Source organism: Propithecus coquereli, unplaced genomic scaffold, assembly GCF_000956105.1.
Source record: "Propithecus coquereli isolate 6110/MARCELLA unplaced genomic scaffold, Pcoq_1.0 Scaffold171, whole genome shotgun sequence".
NCBI lineage: Eukaryota > Metazoa > Chordata > Mammalia > Primates > Indriidae > Propithecus > Propithecus coquereli.
The window spans coordinates 1,737,536-1,744,921 of record NW_012141747.1 but is presented as its reverse complement, the minus strand read 5'-3'; positions in this window follow the sequence as shown (position 1 = coordinate 1,744,921).

Sequence of the window (7,386 nt, the reverse complement as noted above, 5' to 3'; positions counted from 1 at the left end):
TCGCTGCTGCCTGTGGGGCGGTTTGCGCTCCGCGAGGAATTGGTACGTGCGCTGTTCAGCAGGCAGGGCCGCGCGTGCGTCTGCAGGCGGCAGCACACAGATGCGTCCTTTCTCTCTGGACCCTCGTCAGGATCTCTCAGGCTCGAGGCCAGACTCAGCGACCAGGAAGCAAACGTGCAGAGGCTCGATGGCCACGTCTCCTGACGGCTCCCGGCAGCCTGGCCCCCAGGTGCCGGCAGCAGGGATGAGAACCCGCTGCAGGGTTTCAGGAGGGGAGTGAAAGGAAACCCTTCTCCTTCTCTGCGCATTCGCTGGAAGCGAGCGATGCCATTCGGGGCCGTTTGAGCACCGGACAGCAATAGGAAGCCAGGGTCACCCAGGCTTTCTCAACCCTCGGACGGCTTTAAAACAGATGCGCTTGCCCGAGTCCAGCGCAGGGGGCAGGGGGTTCCGGGAGGGGCTGGGGCACCCACCTCCCCCGAGCTTGGGGGGTGCTGGGTGCGGGGTCGTCGTCCCAGCCCATGATGTCCTTCCATTTCCCTTCTTACAACCGTTTCTCTCTCTTATGCCCCTGGGCTGGAGAACACACTAATGCCAGTGAGGACATAGTGTTCCCAACACTTTAAACTCCGCCCTTAGCTGTCAGAAGAAAGGTGCCGGGCGCAGGGGCACCTTGAGCAGGACTGGGCGGAGACAGGGTCAGTGTGCCAGGCCCCCTCCCTTCCTGCTGCTCATTCATCCCCCCAACTCCGTGGGGACAACGCGGCTTTATGGCCAAGGTGACGTGAGAACAGTAACAGCGCTCCCTGAGCTCCGCCTTCCTGCTCTAGACACCTGAGAAACACGAAGGGTCTGCAGACCCGACACAGTTACCCGGCACAACTTCCCAGCACCAGACGGTGTGACAAGGCGGAAACACAGGCAGGTCTCAGGCGATGGCAGCCGACTCTCAGGCTCCCTCTACTCCGTGGGAGCTGTGCACCCATGGGTGCCCCCACCCATCGCTGATCTCCCTCCCGCTGTATAGGTGGAGGGCGGGTGTCAGGGCTGCTTCTAGAGTAGCAGGTACCTTGGATCCTGAGGTCAGTATAAGGGGCGCCTGTGTCCACACCCCCAAGCATTAATGTTTAACTTCAGTGAATATAAGAATATTTACAAGAACTATGTTTGGTGCATTCCTAACCTCAGTCCCTTAAACTGACCTTTCGCAAGGTGCAAAGAGCCCCCCAAACTGTTCCGAGGTTTGCTTCGCAGAGAGTACGTGTGTAGGTGCTCATGTGCCCTGCACACGCACACGGCCTCATAAACGAACGCGAAGAAGACAGGTGCTAAGTTTCGAGGCCTGGGACTGCTCACCCACCCGCCCTGCCTGGCCACTTGGCTTTGTGACCAGGAAGAGCTGAGGAGGTCTGGGCAAGGGGGATTTGGAAGATGACCGGGAGGCCCTTCCCACAGACTGCCCCCCTCACCCTCCTGCCTCCTCTCCTGAGCCAAGGAGCGGCAGGGGCTGCAGCGGGCTGTCTTCGTCCTGTGGGAGTTTGCCCCGTCGGGCAGGATGAGTGTCTGCGGACTACAGCCAGGAGCCCTGGGGCAGGACGAGGGTCTGCTGGTGGAGACCCTGGACCTCCCAGCAGGGAGGGCAGTGATGGCTGCCTGAGAGTCCCTGAAAAGGACTAGGCATTTGAGAGCTCTCCAACCCTGAGACCTGCGGAGTAAGAGGCTTTGCAGCTGAAAAATACTAATACTAAATCTTACTCCGACCTCGGTCTAGGAACTGGTATTACACATTTACACTAACTCATTTAATTATCATAACAACCTCATCATGTAAGTTCTATTATGACTCCATTTTACAAAGGAGAGAAGTGAGGCACAGAGAAGTTAAGTGCCTTCCCTAAGGTCACACAGCTAGCAAGTGGCAGAGCTCGGATCCCAAATTAGGCAGTTTGGCTTCTAATCACTACTTGCGCTGTGCCTCTGGGTTGGTGTGTGATTTATGTATTACATGCTGCTGGCACCATGAGCTACTCGTCAAAAAATATATACCTGTATATAAAGTTAAACTTTTTTCTGACTTCATATTCAAAAAGAAAGATACATTAAATGCAAAATGTAAAAATAATTAAATAAAAATCATACAAAAAAATTGAAGCAACTATGTCTTACCCTTCCGATAGGGGAGACTTTTTAAGTCAAGACAACAAATCTGGAAGCTATCTTAGGAAAGACAAATGTATTTGACTATGTTATGAGTAAAGTCAACTGGATAATGATAAAGTGAGGGTGGGGGGAGATTTTTTTCAATGCATGCTGAAAGATCACTAAGAAAAAATAAAGTTTAAGAAAAAAGTAGTAAGCAAGTCGAAAAATGGGCAAAATATTTGAAGAGGCAATTCATTTTCACAAAAGCAAATTGAAAGACTGATAAAGATATTAAAAGATGTGGAACTTCACTAGTAGTTAAAGAAATGCAAATTAGAATAATGCCATTTTAAAAAATTAAGAAGCGTGACACCCAATATTTACAAGAATTAGGAGAACACTATTAAATTGGAACTAACCAATCGGCACTCGTGTGAATAGATAGAAGTAAAACTCAACAGAAATCATGCAGGTGGGAGGGGGAAGGGAGAGATGGGTGAAATCATACCTAACGGGTACAAGGTACACTCTCTGGGAGATGCGCACACTTATAATTTTGACTCAAGCAGTACAAAAGCAATCCATGTAACCAAACCATTTGTACCCTGTAATATTCTGAAATTTTAAAAAAAGAAAAAAATCATAAAATTATTTCTCAATAAAAAAAGAATTAGGAGAAAGTTCTTATATACTATTAGAAAAATGGATGGCATAGCCTTTTTGGAAAGTACTATAGCAATAGCTATTAAAATAAAAGTGCAGAGATATGGAATCAACCTAAATGTCCATCAATGGATGAATGGATAAAGAAAATGTGGTATATCCACACGATGGAATAGTAGTCCGCCTTAAAAAAGGAAGGAAATCCTGTCATTTGTGACAATGTGGATTAACCTAGAGAACATTATGATAAGTGAAATAAACCAGGCACAGAAAGACAAATGCCACATGATCCCACTTACTTGTAAAATCTAGAAAAGTTGAACTCATGGAAGCAGAGAGTAGAAAGGTGGTTACCAGGGACTGGGGCAGGGGTGTGGTTGGGGAGATGCTGATCAAAGGATACAAAATTTCAGTTAGGAGGAGTAAGTTCAAGAGAGCTATTGAACAACATGGTGACTATCGTTAATAACAATATACCGCATTCTTAAAAATTGCTGAGAGTAGATTTTGTGGTCTCACCACCAAAAATAACAAGTATGTGAGATAGTGCACATGTTAATCTCCATCTAGCCATTCCACAATGTATACATATTGCAAAACATCATGTTGTGTGTGATAAATGTGTACAATTTTTGTCAATTGAAAATAATTAATTAATTAATTTAAAAAATATGACCTACCTTTCTTCCCACCAGTTTTACTTCTGGCACTCTACCCTAAGAAAATAAAAGCACCAACGTGTAAGGATTCATATATATATAAATTTTATGGCAAGAACCGGACCCAAAACCAATGCCCATCAGCTGAAGAATGCTTGACAAAGCCTCGTTCACGCAGATAATGAAATGCCATGCAGCCACTGAAAGCTCGGGTTAGACTTACACCAGTGACTGGGAAAGATCGTCACAATGTATTCTTTTTAACTTTTTATTTTGAAATAAATAAAATAATCTGAAACTTCTAGAAAATTGCAAAAGTGGTGCAAACAATTTTTATATTCCCCTTCCTTCAGATTTTCCAGTTGTTAACATTTTACCATATTTGTGTGCTTACTGTGTCTCTCTGAGTAGAGAGAGATAATTTTTCATTATTCTTCTTTTTACCTAAATACTTCAGTATGTATATCTTCAAAATGAGGATATTTTCTTCCACAATCACAGCATAAGTAGCAAAGTCAGGAAATGAGCGTTGGTATAACACTAATATTTAGTCCACAGCAAAGTGTCCCAGTGACGTCCTTTATGCAAAAACAAAACAAAACAAAACAAACTTAGGTCTCTAGGATCCAATCTAGGATTCACGTTGTGTTTACTTGTCATGTCTCTTTCATTTTCTTCAGTCTGGGGAACCTCCTTGGTCCTTTATTGTCTCTCTTGACCCCAATGTTTTCGAGGTGTGCAGGCCAGCTGTTTTGCAGGACGCCTCTCAGTTTTGTCTTGTCTGATGTTTCCTCATAGTTAGAAGCTGGTCATGTGCTTCTGGTAGGAATATCGCAAAAGGGATGTTAGCCTTTCTCAGTGCCATGATGTATTCTTTTTTTTTAATTTAGTGGTTTTTAGTATATTCACAAAATTGTGCAACCATTACCACTACCTAATTTTAGAACATTTTCATCACCCCAATAAGAAACTCCATAACCCCGTACTTGGCCACACATCCCACCCCTAATTACTCCATTCCCATAGCTCTAGGCAACCACTAATCCACTTGCTGTCACTATAGATTTGCCTACTGTGGACATTTCTTATAAATAAAATCATATAACACGTGGTTCTTTGTCTGTCTGGCTTCTTTCAACTTAGCATAATATTTTCAAAGTTCATCTATGTTGTAGCATGGATATTTTCTTTTCTTTTTTGCTGAATAGTATTCCATTGCATGGATGTGCCACATTTTATTTATCTGTTCATCCATTGGTAGACATGCAGGTTATTTCCACTCTTTGGCTATTATGAATAATGTTGCTGTGGGCGATTGTGTATGAGTTTTTGTGTGGACATATGTTTTCATTTATCTTGGGTATGTACCTGGGAGTGGAATTTCTGGGTCATCTGGAAACTCTTATGTTTAAAATGATTGTATTAGGGTTCTCTAGAGAGACAGAAACAATAGGATATGGAGATATATACATATATATGTATATATATGTGTGTGTGTATATATATATAACATAAAGATTTGTTATAAGGAGTTGGTTTACATGATTATGGAGACTGGCAAGTGTGCGCCAGCAGGCAGAGACCTGAAAGAGCCAATGGTATAGATGATGCCTGAAGGCAATAGCCGGAGAATTCTCTCCTGCTTGGGAAGGCTGGTCTTATCATTCTGCCCAGACATTCGGCTGATTGCATTAGGCTACCACACTATGGAGGGTCTTTACTCAACTCCATCGATGAAAATGTTATTCTCATCCAGAAACACCCTCACAGAAACATTCATAATAATATTTGACCAACGATCTGGGTACCCTGTGGCCCAGTCAAGTTGACACATAAAACTAATCATCACGATGATGTATTCTTAAATGGTAAAAGCAAAATGCAGAGACAGATGTATAATATGAACCTACTTTTATTATATAATACGATGACCCAAAGTCCCTACTTATATTTGTTTGTAGATAAATGAACTCCAAGGAACGTATGCAGACATGCACACCAGTTTGCTAGCTTTTGTTGGTAGAGTGGGATGCAGACAAGCAAAACGCAAGAAGACTGTATTTATAAAAGGCATTTATGGGGAAAAAAAGCATGAATGTATTCCATGTATGTAAAATGTTATATTTGTGTATGTAAGTGCACACATTCATAGACAGATACCTGAAAAGACGATCACTAATAAGTTAATATCTATATGAAAGTGTTGAATTTTATACTTTTTCTCTTAAATTTTCTACGGTTTTAAATTCTTTTCAGTGTATGTTGTTTATGTAATTGTAAAAATCAATACTTTTCATTGTAGAAATAAAGAGACATTGGAGCAGTGTCTCAAACCTTCATCTATTTGGTGATTTCACCTCGGTGCCCCAATACTGCCGAAATATTCCATGCCCTGCCTACTTGCCTTGCCAGCATGTCTCGGTGACAGCTGGGAGGTATCCACTGCTTCAGGTGCAATCAATGGCTTTCAGTGAAGCTCTTTCTTCTTGCTAGAAGTTAGGAGCTCATACCATCATTTCACAGGAAAGGTGGGAGGGAAGATCTCTTTGACTAGGGGATTTTGAAGGTCTGTTCCAGCTCGAAGACACTGACTCAGATTCAGTTACAGAACCAGCCAGGTGGCCCTGCTGGTTTTGGATGGCAGGGGTGCCTCGTGGTCACCTTCTTTCTCTCCTCTCTTCCTCTCCTTCCTCCCACTCTCTGGCTGCTTTTTTTCTTCACTCCCTTGCTGTTCTCAGGGCTGTCATCAATGAATATGTAATTTTCAAAAATTACATTTAATCGCAATCTGGTCCTCTATATTTTCTTTCTGTAACCAGAATGCCTTGCAATGCTAGTAGATCAGTGCTTGCCTACAGCTGGGGCGGAGGGTGATTTGAGGCTAAGGAGTAGGGTGTTTCTTATCAAAGTGATGAAAGTGTTCATTTTCTTCTTCCCCAAGGACTCCCTTCCCTCCAACCTGTTTTCTCTTTTTTTCAGTGTGGTTGTACTGTCTGTAAAGGGACTTGTTTACCCAGTTTGGTCTCTCCAGGCACAAAGCAACATATAACTGAAACAATGGCTGAGCCAAATAGTATATTATGGTGGTTTATTATATGTGGGATGTTCGGTTTTCTTGAAGCTAATTATTGTCTTTCTTTTTTTTTGCTTAGATATCTATGGGCTTATCATTAATATTTATTTCTTTTGTTATATGGTCCATTTTAGGTCTAACAATTAATATTCCAGATGGCAAAACATGTGAAATAACTTATGGAATACATTAGTTTTTTCAGAGGACTTTCGGGATCGTGGGCTGGTTGCTTTCTAGGTCTCCTGCACAGGCATCAGTGCCAGCCTCAGACAAGGCAAGAGGAGAGCCAGTCCTATGCTTTGAAAGCCTTCTCCTGGGCATGTTCCTCCCCACAAGCTGAGGAGTCTGTGAGGTGAAGGGGTCAGGCCAGCCAGACCCTGTTTCCCCCCTTCTAGAACATACCCTGGGTGCCCTGGATCCTGGAATGCCCAGGTCCTATTGTCCTGAGTCTGCTTCTGGCTCTATGGGGCTTCTTCCCTGGGTTTGTTCCTCCAAGTGTGGACCCTGCTGTGTGTGTGTGTGTGTGTGTGTGTGTGCACATGTGCATGTATGTGAGTGACCCTTCACCCTGAGGGGTAGGTAGGGACATCTATTCGGAGGTGGGAAGTAGACTGGATAGGACTTCTGGAAAGGTAGGCAGGGGCATCCTTCTCTGCATGTGAGTTTCCTTGTGGTGATGGACAGAACCTGCCATGGAAGCAGAAGGGGACGAGCGTACTAGTCGGGGCTCTGCAGATAAACAGAACCAATAGTATATCTATTTCTATATCTGTTTCTATCTGTATCTATATATGTCTGTCTACATCAACATCTATATCTGTATAGACTTAGAAATAGATTTATTACAAG